The sequence below is a fragment of the Leopardus geoffroyi genome, chromosome C3, assembly GCF_018350155.1.
Source record: "Leopardus geoffroyi isolate Oge1 chromosome C3, O.geoffroyi_Oge1_pat1.0, whole genome shotgun sequence".
NCBI classification, from domain to species: domain Eukaryota; kingdom Metazoa; phylum Chordata; class Mammalia; order Carnivora; family Felidae; genus Leopardus; species Leopardus geoffroyi.
Window position 1 is genome coordinate 99885836 of NC_059338.1, and position 23016 is coordinate 99908851.

The 23016-nt window shown below is 35.2% G+C and overlaps 1 long non-coding RNA gene across 2 annotated transcripts in view; it reads right to left on the bottom strand.

Moving 5' to 3' along the window:
- LOC123585590 overlaps positions 1-23016 on the bottom strand; it is a 203085-nt gene that overhangs the window by 17199 nt on the left and 162870 nt on the right. For both annotated transcript variants that reach the window (XR_006706300.1, XR_006706301.1), the window contains exon 4: positions 11849-12006. This is a non-coding gene — a long non-coding RNA (uncharacterized LOC123585590). The remainder of the gene's footprint in view (positions 1-11848; positions 12007-23016) is intronic.

Consider the following 23016-nt stretch of genomic DNA (forward strand, 5'->3'; position numbering starts at 1 on the left):
AATGCCGATGCTCTGGCTACCACTACTGTGGAGTAATAAAACTTTTGTCTCTGATTCAGGAGGCTGTGTCTTCTGCCAGCATCCATGAAATAGTGGCAGGTTGGCTTGTTAACTTGCAAGTAGTAAAAATAATTAGACACTTTACAGTTCTTGACAATGAGCTCCAAAGGAAGCAAGAGGCCACATAGTTGAATAGTTTAATACCTGAAGAGAGGGATTAAAATCCTGGGATTATAGACTCTAACCTGGAAAAAACAGGCAAGTGATGGGGCACCTGGGTGGTTTAGTTGGTTGAGCATCTGACTCTCGATTTTGGTTCAGGTCATGATCCCCGGGTTATGGGATCAGGCTCCACATCAGGCTCCACACTAAGCACGGGGCCTGCTTAAGACTCTCTCTCTCTCCCTCTGCCCCTCTCCCACATGCACTCTTCCTCTCTCCTTCTATAAACAAACAAGCAAGCAAATAAATAAGCAAACAGGCAAGTGAGGTGAAATATGGTGATAAATAGCAAATCTGTGTGCGAGGGAGTGTGTGTGTCTGTGTGTGTTGGGGGCAGGTAGATGTTGCAGAACTTCGTTAGTTGGAAGAATTATTTGGCTGTATCATCTTAGGTAGGGATAATACATCATAAGTTCAATTCAGAGTGTGGAATGCTTGAAATCAGTATTTCAGAGGTGGCGTAGTTGCTGGAGGCAAGAAGGTCTGGATAAGTGGCTCAGGTTGAGTGAATAAAAGTTTGGGGAATGTTTCTGAGAATGTCTCAGAGCAAGGAAGGTATTCAGGCTTTGATACTGAATACTTACCATGCTAAGTCCCTAGACAATTTCTCTTTGCCACAGCTTTTTAAAAAAATATAATTTATTGTCATGTTAGCTAACATACAGTGTATACAGTGTGCTCTTGGCTTTGAGAGTAGATTCCTGTGATTCATCACTTACATACAACACCCAGCGCTCATCCCAACAAGCGTCCTCCCCAATGCCCATCACCCATTTCCCCTTCCCCCTGCCCCCCGCTCCATATCAACCCATAGCACTTAAAGAAGTTTGGTGGAAGTGGTCAGGGTGAATGTCTAGTTGTTCTCTTTGACCGCACCCCCCTGTGATTCTTAGTCCTCATCTGTGCCCAACACTATCAGTTGGTCTCCTTTGCCTTCAGCCTTCTTTTGGAGACAATGAAAAGCACTCACTAAAGTTTGGAAGACAGGAGAAGGGAAAGGATTTGGTTGTTTCCCTCCTCCATTTCCTCCTTGGTTTTGCTGTGGTTCTGCTTGTGACTACATCTCTCCCAAATTACAGTTTCTGTCAATCAGACCCGCTTCCATGACCTCCGCTCTAGCACCTTTTCCTCATTTGTCCCTTCAGGCTTGTGAGCCATAAATGCTTCCAAAAATTGCTAGTTACTATGCACCTCAAAATCACAGGTTGGTTCCCTTAATCCTGCCACACCTCAATAAACAGCTTCTCCATTAGAAAGCCTCTTCCAAGTTCCTAGTTCCCAGCTGTGCCATCTGTTACATGCTGGGACCCCAAGTGATGCAATGTTATTGGGCAGGGAGTTAGTGTCACAAGGTGGGGTACACAGAGAACATTCTTACTGAAAATAGAAGAGACAGCTGTTCTCTCACCCAGCTGTGATAGGGTGTTTTATCTGCCAGGTTTTGGTGTCAAGGTTATGGCTAATTTAATACAAATGCATTAGAAAGTCTTCATGTTTTCCTAGGAACTTGAGTATCATATGAATTTTATCATGAAAAGTATTTATTCTTTGGAAATTTGAAAGAAGTAATTGATTCAAATATCTGGACTGAGTATTTTTTGGAAGTAATTTTAGAAATGTTTTAAAATTTATGTTATTGTTATTGTCTTCTGTTTTTCAATTTCATCGTGAGAATTTGACATTTATATTTTTCTTTCAAAAATGTCCATTTAAATAGACATGGTCAAGTATGTAAGCATGTGCTGTATATAGCTCTCATTCAACACACTCATCAGACATTTATTGATTGGATTTTATGTTCCAGGTACTTCTCTAATTTAAGATATCCATATCTAGATTTTTCCTCTTCTCATTGGATTTCTTTCAGTTATATGTGATTATATATACCTATTTTGTTCAATGTTTCTAGAAATTAATTCTTGAATTTATTAATCTATTTGAGGAAATTTTACTTCATATGCTTTTATATTAATGTATTCATATACTATCTTTATGATTTCCATATTCTTACTTTTTAAATTTTTATTCTATTTCTTAATTTTCAAATGAGCACAATTTTCACTTACTGTTGTAAAATTTTTAACTTTTTTCTGTTTCCAAAATTAAAAATAGCTGTCATATAAAATTAAAAACAAGGTTAACATTCCAATGAAATGAAAGTTAATATTTTAGTATATATCCTTCAATATTTTTTTCTGTCCGTATGTGTCAATATTTTGGGGGTTTTTTTTGTTTTAATTTTTTGCAAAATTCAGAGAAGGCTATATATATGCAAAGATTTATAATTTGTATTTTTTCACTCATAGTAGAATGAAAACAGGTCTTTATACTGTTGAATATTATTCCAAAATTTATTTTTAATGCATGCTTACTCAAACACTTCATATGTCAATTCTTATCCTTTATTGTTAAAAAGTTATAGTAATTCCCAAACTCAGGTATTATAAATACAATTTCCATAAAGATCACTGTCATTTTCATAGTTGGCATGTATATACTTGATACTTATTAACAAATTACACTCTCACAGAAAGTACATAAAAGTGCCCATTCTACCAACCCTCAAGAAGATCTTTTTTTTTTTTTAAGATTATTATTTTTTAAGTAATCTCTATGCCCAACATGGGGCTCAAACTCACAACCCTTAGATCAAGAGTCACATGCTTTACTGCCTGAGCCAGCCAGGTGTCCCTATTTTTAAAAACTATTTAGTTATAATTTTTTTGTTTGAGTATCGCTGATACACAATGTTACATTAGTTTCAGGTGTACAACTGCATGATTTGAAAAGTTTATATCTTATACTATGCTTACCACAAGTGTAGCTACAATTTGTCCCATTACATCACCATTATAATATTTACTGTATTCCTTATGCTGTGATTTTTATTCCTAAGATTTATTCATTCCTTAACTGGAGGCCTATGTCACCCTCTCCCCGTCACCCATTTGGCCCAATTCTCCACTCTCCTCTGCCTCTGGCAACCATAAGTTTGTTCTCTGTATTTATAGGTCTCATTCTTATTTTTGTTTGTTTATCCATTTGTTTTGTTTTGTTTTCCTTTTCTTAGATTCCATTTATGAGTGGACTCATATGGTACATGTCTTTCTCAGTATGAATTATTTCACTTAGCATAATACTCTCCAGGTCTGCCCATGTTGCCTCAAATGGCAAGACCTCATCCTTTTTTTTTTTTTTTTTGGCTGCATAATATTTCCATATATGTATATACTACATCTTCCTTATCTATTCATCTATCAATGGACAGTTGGGTTGCTTCCATTATCTCAGCTATTTTAAATAATGCTGTAATAAACATAGGGGGCATATATCTTTTCAAATCAATATTTTCATTTTCTTTGGGTAAATACCCAGTAGTGGAATTATTGGATCTATTTTTAATTTTTTGAGGAAACGCTGTACCTGTTTTCTATAGTGGCTGCACCAGTTTACAGTCCCACCAACAGTGCATAAAGGTTCCTTTCTCTTCACATCCTCACCAACACTTGTTATTTCTTGTCATTTTGATTTTAGCCATTCTACCTGGTGTAAAATGATATCTCATTGTGGTTTTGACTTAACGTTTCCCAGATGATTAGTGATGTTCAGCATCTTTTCATGTGTCTGTATGTCTTCTTTGGAAAAATATCTATTCAGGTCCTCTGTGCATTGTTTAATTGAGCTGTTAATTCTTTTGATGTTGAGTTGTATAAGTTCTTTATTTTTTTGGATGTTAACTCCTTAATGGATATATCATTTGCAAATATCTTCTCCCATTAAGTAGGTTGTCTTTTTGTTTTGTTAATGATTTCCTTCATTGTGCAAAAGATTTTTATTTTGATGCAGTCCCAATAGTTTGATTTTGATTTTGTTTTCCTTGCCTGAAAAGACGTATCTAGAAAAATGCCAATAGCATTTTTTTAACAGGACTAAAACAAATAATTCTAAAATTTTTATGGAACCACAGAAGACCTCAAAGCAATCTTAAGAACAACAAAGCCAGATTTCAATATATACTACAAAGCTGTAGTAATCAAAACAGTATGGTACTGCCCCAAAAGTAGACACATATATCAATGAAACAGAATAGAGACTCCAGAAATAAATCTATGATTACATAGTCAATTACTCTATGACAAAAGAGGCAAGAATATACAATGGGGAAAAGACAGTCTCTTCAATAACTGGCACTGGAAAAATTTGACAGCTGCATGTAAAAGAATGAAATTGGACCACTTTCTAATACCACACACAAAAATAAACTAAAAATGGATTAAAGACCTAAATGTGAAACCTGAAACCATAAAAATCCTGAAAGAGAGCACAGGTAATTAATTTCTCTGACATTGGCCTTAGCAACATTTTCGTAGATAGAGTTTAGCACTTTTTGGTTATTAGTAAAGCTGAACATGGCTTCAAGTTTAATATCTGCTCATATTTCTTCTTCTTTGAATTATGTTCACATGTTGTGCCCATTTTCTCTCTTAATGTTAGTGTAGAAGATTAACTATTTGTCCCCTATATATTGGAAATATTTTTTTCTCAAGTTATGATTTTGCTGTTTTTTTTTTTTTAATTTTTTTTTTCAATGTTTATTTATTTTTGGGACAGAGAGAGACAGAGCATGAACGGGGTAGGGGCAGAGAGAGAGGGAGACACAGAATCGGAAACAGGCTCCAGGCTCTGAGCCATCAGCCCAGAGCCCGACGCGGGGCTCGAACTCCCGGACCGCGAGATCGTGACCTGGCTGAAGTCGGATGCTTAACCGACTGCGCCACCCAGGCGCCCCTGATTTTGCTGTTTTATGTTGCTTTAAATATTGAAGTTTTATGGAATTTTTACAAAACACTTTTTTTTGTGTAGACATATCAAAGTTTTATTAAAACTTATTTATTTATTTATTTATTTATTTATTCTTATGCTTAACAAAATTTTTTCTCCACAGAGATCAGACATATAATTTCCTTTTGTTTTTCTCATTCATCATGATTTTTTACATGTATGTGTATATCTATAAACATATACATAATTATCTCTCTCTCTCTATATATATATATATCCTCTTGGTTCTGTTGCTTTGGAGAACACTAATACATGTGGTAAAAGTCATGAGGAGGGACGCCTGGGTGGCTCAGTCTGTTGAGCGTCCAGCTTCGGCTCAGGTCATGATCTCACTGTGAGTTCGAGCCCCTTGTTGGGCTCTGTAGTGACAGCTGAGAGCCTGGAGCCTGTTTCAGATTCTGTGTCTCCCTCTCTCCCTGCTCCTCCCCTGCTCGTGCTTTGTCTCTGTCTATGTCTCTCTCTCTCAAAAATAAATAAACATTAAAAAAAAAAGTCATGAGGATGTTCTCTTCTGCTTTTTAAAAAAAAAAAATCTATTGCATAATCTTAAACACTAAGATAATACAACATTTTGTCTTTTTAAACTACATATAAAATTTGTAAATATTCAAAAGATATAACTGAGAGCATCTTTGTATGATTTGTAATCTTAGTAAGTATCTAAAATGCTTCACCATTAAAACCTGGTTTTGTCTATCTTCTTGAAAGAATATTTTTATAAATTCTATTATGGGAGTATCACTGGATTATAAAATTACTGAATTGATTTTGAGATATTCAATTTTACAAAGTGACATTTTAGCCTTTACTGAAATTATATCATTGGTCTCATGATTCTCACTTGCCTATTTCTATAATAAATTATGCTAATAAATTTCTCAAATTTAAATTAGCATTAATTTCTTGATGTATAATTTTCATTATATTGTTCTGCTAAATCTAATTTTAAGATTCTGATTTAACCTTTATTCATATGTAAGATTGCCTAGTGAATTTTTAAATTAAGGATATATCCTATTATTCACAAAATGAGGAAAAGAAAGCCTAAATTCACATAATTAGTTTTTTCTTCTTTAAAAATCTATTAATTTAAAGCCATAGATTCTATCCTGAACATTGCTTTGGCCAGAGTCCATACTATCTCTTTTTTATGAAATTTCCATTAGTGACATCTAAATGATCTATAATAGATTGATCCAAGAATAATTTGGAATAGTGTTTTAAATTTTTTATGCAACCATTTACAATACATTTAAACTTTATTGTTTTGTGATTATAGGATGTGCTTTGTACATATTTTACTTTTGAAATTAAGGTTACCTTTATGACCTATTGTATGGTTAATTATTGTAACTACCATGGTTTTGTTAGGAAAGAATATATGGTTTTTATGTGGCAATGTTAGCTATTAGGTCAATTTCATTATTCATAGTATTCATAATTATATTACTAGTCTATCAATAGTTACTTGTCTACTTAATCAGTTAAAACCTAAGAAAATATATGAAGTTTAATGTGTTTGTATCATAAAAATTTCTCCTTATATTTCATCAAGTATTGATATGAATCTGTATACATATACATTCACACATGTATTCATGCAGTTTTTAATGCTTAGTATGGAAATTTATGAATGTATAGAAAAGTATAGAGATAGATATGACAAATTTGAATTACCTTCCGCTGAGCTTCAACACTTATCAATACATGAATAATCTTATTTTATTTATCCACTCCTATACCTGATTATCATCCCATATCATCCACTTGCATACCTGATTATTTTGAAGCAAATCCAATCAAATCATCTGTAAATACTTTAATGTCTATTTCTAAAAGATAACTCTTTATTAAATGTAATATGATATCATTATTATGTCAAAGATAAATAATTGTTCAATATCATTAAATAGATAACCACATGCACTTGTTTCATAGTTTTTTTTAAAGTATATTAGCATCTAAGTAAGAGCATATATGGACTTAATATGTCTACTAAGTCTCTTTTGAGCTATTAATTTCTAACTTTTTTCTTACAAATATTTATTAGGTAAAATAGGTCATTAGTTCTATAGAGTTTCCCACATTTGGGGTTTTAGTGATTGCACTTCTGTGGTGTCACAGTGTCACTTAAATATATTCCTCTGTCCCTTATATTTTCTGCAGTTTGGTAATTAGATCCAGAGCTCCTGGTCAGATTGAGCTCTTTGTTTGACGAGATCTCTTTACTGTGGTGGTGTATGTTTCCATCAGATATCATTTTAACATTTTCTTGTTTCTCCTTTTGTTGTGCTCTCAGCCATCAGGGCTTGTTCTAAAATCCGTTAATCATTAGTACTGGTAAAACTGTAGTATTCAAATTCTATTACCCATTTCTTTATTAGTTGGAATAGTTCTATAAAGAGAAACTTCCTTTATCAACTATTTGATTATTCTTTAGGTCCAGATTATATAAGACGGTAGATTATATAAGAACAGACAGGCAAGGCACCCTATCAAGGTCATTGTTGAGGACAACTGGAAAATATAGACCACTTCTCAGAATTGGTGTCAGAAAAACAGAAGAAAGGACTTAGCATTTGTCCATTAATTCTAATCACCCTTTGGTGGAAGGCTGTCCTAAGGGATGTTAACTCCCTCAAGTTTCTGAGCTATGCATGAACAAGAGGCAGAAAGCAACAACACATTGCAAGCTTGAGAAAGTGGCTCTCAACATAATGTGAGACATAAACCCACAGGGGATTGTCCTTCCAGTGCACTTGAAGCTTCACGCAGAGGTGTGTTCATGAGAGTGTGAGGTAGAGCATCAAAGGCAGTTACATACTTGGTATCTTAGCATCCTTCAAAAGTGACAAGTGTGAGTTTGTGTGCATGTGTGTGTGAGCTATCAAGAACCCATAGATTTAAGCATATTTATATTTTTAATGGATTGCATTCATTTTCTAATTGATGCTCAATTATCCTTTATATGGCTAGCAGGAATCGCTTCACGTTGGCTCCTGTGTCTTTTTGACATGACCCTAGTAGTGGTGGATAGCATCATTGATATGTAGCATGGTGAGATATTGCAGGCTTATTATAAGTACTTCTGCATGAGTCTTAGTATCAGTCATTTCTCAAAGGATCCCTGGTTTCTTTTAATGAGAAATGGTCATTTAAAGATATGTTAGCATCCCATTGCTACTATACCAATTACGTCTTCTAGGCCTTTATGGTAAACAGATCTAGGAAATAGGTTTGCATCATTAAAAGAAAATAATCTTTTGAAGTGCACAATACCGTATCATTAACTATAGGCTCTATGTTGCACAAGAGATCTCTAGAATTTATTCAGCTAGCATTCTGAAACTTTGTACCAATAGGGCAAATTGCATTAAGGAGTCTTACCACAAAACAAAGAACAACAAAAACCAAAATGACACAGAGAGATTTTGGGAGGTATTGGATACATCAAGTAGCTTGATTGTGTGATGGTATCATGGGTGTTTGTATATTCATACTCACCAAATTGTATGCATTAAATATGTGAAGTTCTTTGTATTTCAATTGTAGCTGAATAAAACTATTAAACATTTTTAATAAATTTAAAATAAAATTTGAATAAATCAAGAAAACTTTTTAATGCTTATTTATTTTTGAGAGAGAGGGAGACAGAGTACAAGTGGGGAAGGGACAGAGAAAGAGGGAGACACAGAATCTGAGGCAGGCTCCAGGCTCCAAACTCCAAGTCATCAGCACAGAGCCCTACAAGGGGCTCGAACTCACAAACTGTGAGATCATGACCTGAGCCAAAGTCGGAAACTTAACCGACTAGGCCACCCAGGCACCCCATAAATCAAGAAAATTTTAAAATATCATTTTCAGTTTATAGTGACACTTTCTATTCAAATTCAGGACCAGAAGGCTTTTCTTTAATCTCATCAATTTTAGTAACAATCTCATCTATCTTCTTTATCCAATGCCAAAAATTTGTGACAATATAATTATTCACTTGATTTACCCCAAAATACACACACAACAATCTCAGAATAACAATAAAAACACTAGCCACAAAAATATGACCATGGAAGAAAAGCTCAAATTTTTTTCTCAATTATTTTTGTCTTTTGCTTATATCCTACTAGGGATACATAGTCTAGTGTATGAACTACAAAGAGTCATTTTGGGATTGTTCATCTCCGTGTAGTTAGGCCACCAAGTGGTTAGACAATTAGGTTTATCTGTTTTAATTTCCATTTTATTCTTAGGTATTTAAAAAGATATTTGATTTCTTAAACAATGTTAAGTGGTGTTAAGTTAAATCAACAAAATAAGATAATTTCTCTCCTTGTTGATATTATTTGCTTCTTCCTCCAATAGGTAAACATTACAAAAAAAAGATTATTATCCTTTCATTTTTATTTATTATTACTTTTTTAATTTTTTAAACAGTTATTTATTTCTGAGAGACAGAATGTGAATGGGGGAGGGGCAGAGAGCGAGGGAGACAGAATCCAAAGCAGCTCCAGGCTCTGAGCTGTCAGCACAGAGCCCGATGCAGGGCTAGAAGCCATGAACTGTGAGATCGTGACCTGGGCCAAAATCAAGAGATGGATGCTTAACTGACTGAGCCATCCAGGCACACCTATTCTTCCAGTAAAAAAATAAAATTAAGTGCGTGTGTGTATAATATATTTGTGTATATAACAAATATGTATATGTATGCATGCATATGTGTGTGTGTCTCCCCATCACCTTTCTTACACAATGGAACTCTATACACTTTTATTCACTTTGTTTTTTTCACATAACATGACATTTTGCATTTTTCAACTTTCATTGTGATCTCCATTGTATAACTGAGAGTTGGGTTTTATAAAAATAATTTATATTTTTAAAATTCAGGTCTTTCTTCAACTTAGGAGAGTTTTCTTCTATTTTTTTTCTTATGAGTTCCTATTAAGTTTGTTCTAGTATCTTTACCAGTATACATAGGAGAAATTTCCTTTCTGTCTTTTATGTCTCTCAACTCATTTTTAACTCATGATTGAACAAAGTCTCTTCTTCTGCTTTCCTAGAAAGCTTGAATCCCAAAAGGATAGGTTTGCTTTTCCTTACAGGTATTTATATCCTTTATTAAATACTGCTATTGCCAAAGAAAGAAACTAGCTGAGTGATTCTTACACATTGAGTGAATGCAAAAATACATCCAAAAAGGTAGGAAAGGCTGAGACACAAAGGACTGTAACAAAGAAGCCATCTATCTTTTCTTAGTTCTGATGACAGTGTAAGTCATTATAAACATCATCCATAAGGCAAAGATAAAGAGAAGATGGAAAGACAGCCCAGGGAGACTGTCATAGTTGTGCAGGGCTAGATAACACCACCTAGAGGGACAAGCCTATTGAATTAAACCAAATGACCCACTTGAATCTTGCCTCCTTCCCAGGACTTTACTACTCTAGTGAATTGATGCAAAACAACTGGTTTTTGAAAGCTAAGGAATGCTTAGTATATATAAGATACAGCAAACATTTATTGTCCATTAAGTATTAGGTCAGGAGAGAGAAGATTAAAAACATTTCTCTTTTTTGGGAGGGGTGGGAGGGAGGAAAAAAAGCAAAGGTTGTAGAACTTGGTCAAGATCATAGTGAAATCCCGTGACTTGCAGAATCTGAAATAACATTTTTCTCCAGCGCTACCTTGTACCCTAACCACAAAATAACACTAGATTCTTTATAAACTAAAACTACTGGCAGTCCCCTGTGTAATCTCAGCAATATTTTGGCAGAAATATAATTCTTTCTTGAGGAGTTATCACTCAGAGTTTTATTTGTCCTTTTCTGAGTGGAACATTGAATCACATTGTAGATAGCTGCATTGTAGCTTATTGATTTTAGTTTCCCTTGTTGTCTACATGTCTTCTGTTCTTTTCCCCTTTCCTTTAACAAAGTTTAAATGAAACTTAACACTTCTAAGCATAAGTCTGTACAACACAAACTTTGAAATACAAATTTGCTGAAAGGGCTCCTTCTCAAACAATGTGATTACTATGCATTAGAGTAGATATGCAGATAAAGAAACTATATAGCTTATTAAAGGTATATAAGACATATGTCTTAGTGTTTATTGCATAGGACATCTTTAAATACAAAATTACCATATCAGGATGGCCCCTTGGAACTCCATGAACTGTTGATTAGGGAGTGTAATACAGTCTTGAGACCCACAGAATTTAAGAGAATACATAATTCCCTAAAGTTGAATGTAAGAGTTTCTGCATATATGCATCTTTCTGTAGCTAAATTCCATAGAGTTCTTGAAATTTGCAAAGGGGCTTGTGGCCACGTCTCTAATCTCCATGTGAGAATTAATGCTATAGAGGAAAACAAAATATAGTATCAATTTTTTAAAATTTGTTATGGAAAATGTGCTGTGTAGATTTGAATATCTTAATCTAGTTGCTATAGTCTAATATGAGCATATATTATTGTGCATTTCTATTTCTATTAAATGGTAACTTCCATTCACTAAATGTCTATTACTTTAAATGTTTTGTCTTTAATCCTCATAGATCTGTCTAGGGTAGATAATATTCTCCTCATTTTACAACTAGGACACTGAGTCTCCAAAAAGTCTGATGGACTTTTAGAGTAAGTAATTGGTAGAATCTGTTTGGCTACAAATGCTGTATACATTTTTTTTTCTCAAAAGGTGGTAAAATTTCTTGTTTTATTGAACAACTACTATATCAGACCATGAACTAAAATCTTTACATTTATTTGCTCTTAATACTCATACTCACCTTGCAAGATGATATCATTATTCTCATTTAACAGGTAAGTGCACTGAAGCTAATGAGGTCTCACAAATGGAAAGAGGCAGAGCTGGGTTCAAATACTGAAAAGTTGTAATATGTTTGTTGCCTTTTACACGCTCAATAATCTCTTCAAAGTAGGTTGCCTGAATGGGTTAGAAATGTGTTCAGATGCAAGTTTAAGCTTCTAGAGTAAATAAGGAGCTTATTCTCTTATAACAGGAAATCTAGAAGACAGTAGTGGCTCAGGGATGCTGCCATGCCTGGAGGAGATTTAGCAACAAACTAGGCTCATCCAGTCTTCCTGTTCTATCATAATTACTATGTAGTTTTCATCCTGGTAAGATGGCAGCTTTACTTCCATGCATTACTTTCTTATTCAGCTTAGAAAACTGGGAAGTGCAAAAGGCAAAATAAAGCAGGCTTTTCCTCATGAGAATTAATTTGGGAAGGGGAATTCTCTGAGGAATGTCTTAGTAACCAGAACTTAATGACCACTCTTAGAAGCAAGGCCTGGAGATAATCAACTATGAATTAGGTACACATTACTGCCCTGTACTAATTCTGGGTTTGGTTAGTATAGAAGAAGAAGAATGGAAATGGATAAGAAACCAGTGAGGCATGCTAAGTGATTTTTTTCTCTTTGACTTTATTGGTGGCCTATTGGTGACCTTATTCAATAACTGTAGAGAAAACACTAATTTAGAAGACATGGAGTCCAACTAACCAATAGAAACCTAAGGAATTACTAAATAATAGGACCTGATTCTGTAATCTTAGGATTCAGTGGTCAACAAGATAGATATGGTTTCTGACTCTATACATTTTATAACATTGTGAGGAAAATGTTCAGAATGTGTAGGAGTACAATGATCCCTGCCAAAATGGAATATAATGTTGAATATAAATAAATATTAGGGAGACCTAATCTAGTTTGACTGTCAAAAGATGAGATCTAAAAGATGATTAAGAGTTTGTAAGTCTAAGACCTAAGGGAAGGCAGGAGAGTTTCAGGCAGAAGAAACAGTATCTGTGAAAGATTTGTGGGAGAGGAAGGAGATATGGTACATGGAATGCATGGAGAAAATACAATGTGTCAGAGCATCAAGAATTTAAAAGGAAGAGTCAGAAGAAAAGAGGCAAGAGCTAGAGAAAGGAGACAGATTATGATAGGCTTCTTAGATGTTTAGGTCTTGGATCCTTAACCTAAGGTCAGTGAGAAACCAACAAAGAGTTGTTTAAATATGAGTGATGCATGATTGAATTTTTATTTTAACATATCACTCTGACTTCTTCTCAAGAGTGGAAGAGTGAGAGATAATAGGGCATTTTATTATTCAGAAATGAGAGAATGGAAGCTTAGATTAGTATGGCACTGGAGAAAGTGGATGGATTCCAGTGATATTTAGGTAGAAGAGTCTACCTATCTGGGTCATGGATTGGGCTAAGGTCGTTGAGAGCAAAGGAATAAGACTAAGGTTTCTGGTTTAAGTAACTGAGTGACAATCATAGATTGGTAAGAATAACAGATTGATAAGCTTGGTAGGCATCATTTAGTACAACATCAATAATTCACAGACGGGAACTTGAAGCCAGGATGTGAAGAAACTTCTATAATAGCTGTTTTTTAATGGTTGAGTTGAGATGGATTCATTTACCAAAATGTATTGAGAACCTATAATTTTTCAGACCGTATGCCCAGCACCTGGAGGTGCAGATAAAAACAATAAAGAATTGGTTCCTGCTCAGCCTCTCAGAATTTAAGCCCAAGATGATTAACTTCAGCCCAAGGCTTCCTTGCAAAACATGAATTTATTTCTTCATTTCTGAGCATCTATACAGAGTGATACTTTATGGTATTTTGTCCATCTTTAAATTAATATATTGAGAAAAATTATTTTACTAATTTGAATCTGCATAACTATGCATAATTGCACTTAAATCTTACCAACATTTATCCATACTAACTACACAAATCATCTTTTTAAAATATATCCAAAAAATAAAATAAAATAAAATAAAATAAAATAAAATAAATAAACCTTTCTGTAATATTATTTTAATTTTCTAGTTGTAAGTTTTATCTGCTCTATTATAGTTTAAAATAGTTAAAAGCACAATTATGTCCAATTTTTTGTATTCTATCTTAGTGCTTAAAACAGTATAAATAATTGTGGTTGAAAATTTAATTTTTTAGGTTTTAAAATTCCACTCGCTTTACTTAGAGAGTGTCATGAGATTCAGAATTCCACTTTCAAAGTTATTAATGATTTTTTTCAATGCTTTATATGAGAGCTTAAAATTTAAAAATTAAGTTCTTTAGGGGCACCTGGGTGGCTCAGTCAGTTAAGCCTCTGACTCTTGATTTCAGCTCAGGTCATGATCTCATGGTTTGTGAATTTGAGCACCCATGTTGGGCTCTGCACTGACAGTGTGGAGCCTGCTTGGGATTCTCTCTGTCCTCTCTCTCTCTGGCTCTCCCCAGCTCATGTGTTTTTTTTTTTTTTCTCTCTCTCAAAATAATTAAGTAAACATTAAAAAATTAAGTTAAATTTTTATGAATTTTTTAAAAGCCACATTTTGTTGGATTTTATTTCACACTTTGGTGTTTATTCTGTTTATCTTTCAGGAAATGTATTTCATTAGAAAATCAGAGAAAGGTTTCCTTGACAACCATAAAAACAGGTAAGAGCTTTTAATCTTAAGGTATTTGTTGCAATAGTGATTTTTTTGAGTGTTATGATTGATTTTGTGCCATGTGAAAGTTTATGTGCTTTCAATATGGGAGTTTTCCTGGAAATAAGTCTGCAGAGTCCCGGACTGTCATATTATTTTACATTAATATGTTCTATCAGCATGCGGGTTTAGCTTTAAAATGGCTTCAAGAACAAATAGTGGACACTAAACCCAAATAAATGAGCTGTGGATCGAGAAAGAATGAATATCAAGAAAGAAAGAATAAATATCCTTTATTTTCAAATAAAGTAACATTTCTCCCATATTCTATATCAGGGTACATTCTGAAGGATTGATCTTAAATTTTATTTATAGCTTGGGGCACCTGGGTGGCTCAGTTGGTTAAGCATCTGACTCATGATCTAGGCTCAGGTCATGATCTTGCAGTCGTGGGATCAAGCCCCACAACTGGCTCTGTGCTGACAGCATGGAGACTGCTTTGGATTTTCTCCCTCCCTCTCTGCCCCTCCCCCCACTGGCACTCTCTCTCTCAAAATAAATAAACTTAAAATTTTTTATTTATAGCTTGATTTTGAAGTCTTAATCAAGAGTCTTCAACAGTAAGATTATACAATGATAGAATTATTTGCCTTTGGAGATATTTAGTTCCTATCATTAGAGAAATTTAATGATATGATTAAATTATTAGCATAGTAAATGTGATAGTTCAGAATCCAGGTACATAGTGCTCATTAGAAGTAATGTTAGAAGTAGTGATAGTGGGGCGCCTGGGTGGCTCGGTCGGTTGAAGGTCCGACTTCGGCTCAGGTCATGATCTCAGGGCTCATGAGTTCGAGCCCCGCGTCAGGCTCTGCGCTGACAGCTCAGAGCCTGGAGCCTGTTTCAGATTCTGTGTCTCCCTCTCTCTCTGCCCCTCCTCTGTTCACGCTCTGTCTCTCTCTGTCTCAAAAATAAATAAACGTTAAAAAAAATTTTAACAACAACAACAAAAAGAAGTAGTGATAGGGACAGTAATGGTAGTAGTAGCAGAAATATATAGTATTTATCGTTATTATAATCGCCTGAGGTGGTATATTGTAGAGCAAGTTCCAATATAGGATAGATGGCCAGATTGTATGTAAATTAGGAATATTTCCATACTTTAGATATATTAGATCTCCAAGATTTAAGTGTTTAAATTGTATAAATGAATATTAAGGACTACTCAGTGTGTAGTTTCATCTTTCTAGATTAGCTGACTGGAATTTTAAATCAAAGTTAGTACATGAAACACTTTAAAACTTTGTATTCTATACTGAGGAATTCTCTTTTCAACTAACATTAATAAATATTACACACAGAATTAGTGTTGCAGTCATTGTGTGAGTGTAAGGCTGTCCCATATTTTAAGGTCTTGCCCCGTCTTAAGTGGTGCTGGATAAGTGGTTTTCCTGCGTGCTATTTGCTGTTCTGGCAATAGAACTGAATCAGCTTTGCCCACTATACAAGTAAAAGTCCAATATATGGCCCAGAATGGTGTGTGGAGATGAGGTATTATATACACTGGAGGTATATTGATAAGAATGGGCTGAACTGTTTTAACAGAAAGGCCTCCATATTTGGTGGTTCCAATAAGCTATGAGTTTTATCTTCCTGTCATGTAGCTGGAGTGGGATGGGGGTATCAACAGGTGACCAGGAACCACCCAATCATTCAGGGAACAATTTCCTTCCATTTAGTTTTTTCACCATCTTCTAGAGTATTTGTTGCAATATAGTCAGAATAGAGTCACCGATACATTTGGGTTTCAGACAATGCGAAGGGCAAATGTTTGAGGGAAACCGCCAGGAAATCTCACTCACCCCTTTCGCTTATGCTGGAGACTCTACCTAACCACAAGTGAAACTGGGAAATGTCACAGAGCTGGGCAGCCCTTGGCCTGGCCTGGCCATATTACTGTGGAGGGAAAGATTAGATTTCTGGCAGTATCCTCACGGAAGTCAGGCTTTTCCCCCAGCTGTGCGATGGGGAGCCTTAAAGATAAACCATAATGGGCTCTCTATCTCTGACAAAGAATTCTTTCCTTGAAGATCAGAACAACATCTGTGATGCACACTTGTGAGAAATGGCCTTTCAAGGATGCTAAAGATGGAGATATTGTTTACAGACCCTTGGTCTCGGATATTGATATTTTAAAAATAAGGTGTCATCTTGCTAAGCCTGAGTTTGATTTTAGAATCAAGAAGGACACAGATGTCTGTAAATGTTTTCCATTAAGGATACAGGTTGTTTACATTCTCCCAAAAGTGTAGTGAAAGCCACTAGTATAAAAGGGTTGTGTCACATCAAACACTGAGTTTCTCAGTTCCAGCAATGCCTGACTTTGGGCTGACATTGTCAGCTGCTAAGGGAAGCTGTGCAATAGGTGTTTTATCTGCCCCTGCTTCTAGAGGTGACCTTGCTGCTGATAAGTCCTTTGGAAGTTTTTATTGGGAACTGAGAATTTTATCTCACTGAAAGTGGAATATGTATGTGGCCTTTTGCCATGAATCATATATACATATATATGACATTATATATATTATTAGATGCACAATTTTTGTTATAATATATAACAAATACATTATATATTATATATATGTATATATATATATATTTGTTATAAACCCTATATATTTTATTTTATTTTTCTAAAGGTATTATTCTGAGGAGAACATAAGCTTTACCCAAAGGGATCAATGAAACAAAACAAACCAAAAAAGAATCATGAAAGCTTGAAAGAGGAAAAATTGAAAGATCAAGAAACATATGCAACTTAGATTCAAATTGAGACTTCCTTTCTTCTCTTTCAATTATTTAATAGAATTTGAGCTGAACCTTCAGACACCTCTTTATATGGTTGCAATCTACTGAATTCCTTACCCCTACGATCCCACAGTATTATGTTTATTCTAGGACGTCTCGATTTAGTCTGCAGAAGACGCAAACTTTTGAGAGCTCAAAATATTTGAGCTCATGGAGGTCTGTTACAGGCATGTTCTTTAAAATCATGTGGTACTTGGAAATTTTAACTTAATTGCCCTATCTCAAAATTTGTTTTAATAGTGTAACAACTTTTCAAAGAAGTACAATAAGAATAGAGGGCTCTCTGATAGAGATGATGAAATCAAAAGCACCACATTTTCTATCAAAACCCTTACAAATCTAGTCATGTCTAACAATCATTTGTGGTAAACCTTTAAATTTTTTTTAATGTTGATTTATTTGTGAGAGAGATAAGGGGGGGGAGGGGCAGAGAGAGATAGGGAGACACATAATCCAAAGCAGGCTCCCGTCTCTGAGTTGTCAGCACAGAGCCCGACACGGGACTGGAACTCATGAACCGCGAGATCATGACCTGAGTGAAGTTGGATGCTTAACCGACTTAGCCACCCAGGCGCCCCTATTTGTGGTAAACCTTTATTGCTTGCTTATTTATTAAGGCCTTACTTGGGTAGTAGATAAACTTCTAAAACAGAAATTAAAACACACACACACAATTTAACAGGAAAAGGTAGTAGAATATCCGAGAATCTCTATTTATCATGAAAATTTACTTGATTTTTGACAGTAAAATGTTTTATTTTTTTAAATGTTTATTTTTGAGAGAGAGAGAGCAAGCAGAGGAGGGGCAGAGAGAGAGAGAGAGAGACGGGAAGAGAATCCAAAGTAGGCTCTGTGCTGACAGCAGAGAGCCGGATGTGGGGCTCAAGCTCATGAGCCTTGAGATCATGACTTGAGCCGAAGTCCGAAACTTAACTGACTGAGCCACCCAGGTGTCCCTGTCAAATGTTTTAAATTCAAAAATAGCATAATAGTTAAGGAGTAGCTCAGAGTTGTAGCAAGGAGAGTAGCAGTGGTTTGTTTTGTAGAGTGCGTCCTTAAAAACTGGATTTTGCTCTTCACTTTCTGCATCGCACCCTACTGGCTTCCTAAGTTTAGTTTCCTTGTACTACTCTCAGTTCTGATAAGGCATTCCTAAAAGTAGGGCAAAATCCTCATTGATCTCACAGCATGAGGTTTTCCTTGCTTGCTTGTTGCAGTATCCTGTATGTCTGGCTTACCGTGACATCAGGGAAGTTTAGGGGGCCGCTCTGATGGAGATTGTCTATATCATCGATAGGATTATGGAGGACTCTAACCCAGCCTGGGTAGAGTCTGGGACATGGCACATCTATCAGTGCTGGATCATTGATCTGTGGAGTGTCATTAAAATACCAATAGAAAATCATGAACTAAATGTCAAAAAGGGGAAGAGAGAGAGACAAACAGACAGACAGACAGAAACTACTACTGTGTTAACTCTTTTTTAAGCCAGATTTACTTTATGAGAAAATGCACCATAAATATTCCTTTTTTGGTAGAAATGTTCCAGCACTCATAGAAAAGCTTCTTATCTTTTCATTTCCCAGCTGATAATGTGATTTGAGATAATCACCTGGAACTTAAAATGTGGATCATAATAGTTGTGTTGACTATTATTGAATATAACTCTGGTCTTTTTTTTTTTTTAAGTTTTTTTGAGAGAGAGAGAGAGAGAGAGAGCACAAGTAGGGGAGAGGGGCAGAGGGAGGAAGTGAGAGATATATAGAGAATATTGAGCAGGCTCCACGCTCAGTGTGGAGTCCAAGGCAGGGTTCAATCCCATGACCCTGGGATCATAACCTGAGTCAAAATTAAGAGTCAGATGATCAACCAACTGAGCCACTCAGGCATCCCATAACTCTGGTCTTTTAAAGAATAAAACTCAATCAATACTGAGAAAGAATTGCCAGACATTAGCCAGATCCCATTTATGAGCATATCATAGTTGGCTGAGTTGTTTTAAAAGTTATTTTTCTTTGTCCCAGTGGTCTATAGAGTTTGAGATGTCTCCCATCAGTGATAAATCCATTTTGACCTTGCACAAAGTTAGTGCTAAAGCATAAAATAGAATTCCATATTTCAAAGTCTACACTTTGCTCAACAACAACAACAAAATATATTGCAAATGATAAACTATATGAAATGAAAGTGTCAATAGTTATCCACCCATTTCGTTCCAGTCTAGATGATACAAAATACAAATATTCATTATGATTGCAGCAAATTCCATTCTTTTAGAAGCCTTTCAGGAAACCAAGATTGAAGCACGATTTACACTGTGTTCTATGTGTGTCACTGTTCCAACTCGTTTAAAAGAAGCTTTGTCTACACAACTTTGATTATAAATTAGGATATTAAAAATTAATGACTGTGCTTCATCTTTCTCTTTTTTAGGACTTACAACTAAAATCTAACACAATTAGTTGTTCACTGAGTCTCAAACTGTCCCTCAGCAGAGAAGCCCAATTGCATCAATAATTTTTTTAATGTATTTATTTATTAAGCTTCTCTTATTTAAGGATTAAAATTCTACCACAGACACTAGCAGGGTATAATTTGATTTTTGAGAGCATGTTTTGTCAGTGTTAACTGTATAAATTGATTTTGCAGATATAGAAAACAAGTACCAAAAAAGAAACTTTGAGGGAAACTGAGCATCAACATTACGTGTTCCTTTTTATTTTCATATTGTACTCTGAGATCAAGAGTTTGTTAAAATGCCAAGTACCCTCCTTTTGGTCATAGCAGTGTGGGTAGACTAAATAAGTCATTTTTTAGAAATGTTCATTTATTTTTGAGACAGAAACAGTGCATGAGCAGGGGAGGGGCAGAGAGAGAGGGAGACACAAAATCCAAAGCAGGCTCCAGGCTCTGAGCTGTCAGCCTAGAGCTGGAAGTGGGGCTTGAACTCACAAACCATGAGATCATGACCTAAGCCAAAGTCGTTTGCTTAATTGACTGAGCCACCTGGGCGCCCCTAAATAAGTTCTAATTTTTAAAGAGGAATGAGATTATTTTTGTTTAGAAAATATGTGAGTTAAAAATAGCAAATATTTGGAGTGCCTAGGTGGTTCAGTTGGTTAAGCGTTTGACTCTTGATCCCAGATCAGGTCTTTATCTCAGGGTTGTGAGTTCAAGCCCAGCATTGGGCTCCATGCTGGGTGTGGAGCCTACTTTAAAAAAAAAAAGTAAAATAAAAATAAATAAATAAATAAAATTAAAATAGCAAATATTCTCTAGAAGCTAATATATCACAAGCTCTTCATAAGGTATATATGTACATTTTAACCTTTAAAAGTTTAATAGCTAGGATTGAAGTTATGATGGGGGAGAAAAGTGGCGAATTTCATTTGAAGACAAATTGTGTGTGTGTGTGTGTGTGTGTGTGTGTGTGTGCGCGCGGGCATGCGTGTGTGTGTGTGTGTGTGTGTGTGTGTGGGTTTATAACCCTGTAACTTCATTCTGTTCACCACAGAACATAATTTGTCTTGGTAGTCATCATTCACTTTTCACTAGGTCTAGAAAATGTTGTTCATGATTGAGCAATGCTATTATCCTAAACCAGTAAATAAGTTTCAATATGCTACTTACAGTGTATTTCTACAACTCACATTAATAAACAGCTAAAGAACACAAAGATATCATGAAATGCTTTACCATATAGGATTGCAAATTAAATGTCAGATTTTAATATTTAAAGATGCTCAACTTTATTCATATATTTAGAAGTGAAACTTGTTTATCCTTTAATAATTGAGTTTGATTTAGGACTAGCTATTACCCTGTTTTTTAATAACATAGCAAAACATTTTTTAAAAGAAGAAAAAGTTTTAGACTTAGTGTTTTTAATCACATTTAATTTGAGAAAGGCAAATGGGAGATTTTGGGCTACTTCTGAGAAGACACCTTTGAGGTAGATGGGAGGTAAATAGTCCTTTTTTGTAAAATAAGAAATGTGGAGTGACTGGGTTTTCAAAACTCCCTTAGAAGCAGAAGAGGAATGAATTCCAGGGCACGGCGCTTATGTTCCTGGTGTATTTACCTTGTAAAACAGCACATCTCCACACTTACCAATCTGCCCACCTTCCACACCACTAAGCAGTGGGAACCTCAAGTGTCTCCGTTGACAAAGGGCTGAGAAGATCTACACCTCTGGGTCACAGAAAGAAGTTTCTAGGACAGTGATACATTCTTTACCCTATACTTCTTCCCTTGATCTGCTTACTCTTTTGTTCACACTCATACCATCGGCCTTTGGCAAAGGAGAGAAAATCCATTTGGAAAGGGAATTTGTAGATATCAGGACTGATACCTCTAGATAGTGATAGAGTTTGAGTTACCCATTTGCTGATGACTTCTTAGCATGGGTTTTCAACTGAGTAGCAAACAGTGTGGGTAATCTCATATCTACAGAGTCTGATAACTTCGGCCCACTCAATTATCCCATGAGAATTCTCTAGTTCCCCTCTCCCTCTATCTATAGAGAGACTATAGCAGAATGAGTAATCAGCAGGAAGAGTAATGAACTAAATGGGAGCTATGGTTTCTCCCTAGCTGAGGACCAGATAATACCCAGGTAAAGAGTAAGGTCCACCTACAGTCAGGTCCTGCATCAGTCAGGTATTTCTGCCTCAGAGAATACAAATTTAGGGTTCTTAATTTGGAATTTCTAAGGAAATAATCTATTTAAGAATAACAGAAAAAAAACCCAAAAAAGAATAAAGTGCCCATGAAATTTATATTTATGGTTCAACCAAAGATATACCTTTAATTACAAAGACCTTTAAAAATAAACACATTTTGTAAAGTTCAAGTTTATTCACAGGTTATTTCTCCCAGGGGAGTTATATTGTTCGGTGATTTAGAGAACTAGGTTCTTTCTCACGCTATGTTAAAATCCTTTGGAGTTTAATTTTTTGTGCTCTCTCCATGTGTACCATTTTCTCCCTCTTGATGCTGCTTTTATCTGATTATCATCTCTTCAGACATCTCTTGTATATATTTTAGAGAAAGCTTGCCGAATCTCTTTGAGCACCTTGAAAACCAGCTTTTGCTAGCACTAGCAGGGTTTATTGCACTTTGTAAAATGCCTAATGATTTCTCAATTTTTTCTTTTAAAACCAAGATATTGATGCTGCTTTCTCCTTATTGGTGATACATCCACTCCTCTTTATTTGGCTCAAATGCCCTTGTAAAAATTATTTTGGTTTTCTATTCTTGGCTTATTTTTGGCTCTGTTCCTGGAGGATTGAGTTATTTATATTTCTCTTATTTGGGCAGTAATATATGGATTTACAGGTGGTGCCCCCAGAAGGAGAGAAAGACTTGGGAAACAAAGCAAAGTATCTCTTGATGGTACCTGAGGTTTCTTCTGCCAGGTTTTTGGAAATGACTTTATAGTACATCAGAGAGTAAGATGACAAAGTTCTGTCACTGCACACAACCCACTGCACATTATGTGGTATTTCCAAAATATTTAGAGTGTCTAAAAGATGAGAAATGTCACTCATTATTTCAAAATGCAATCCATTTTCTTCCTGTGGTTAGCAAAACAGTGTAAGACATATATGTTTTTG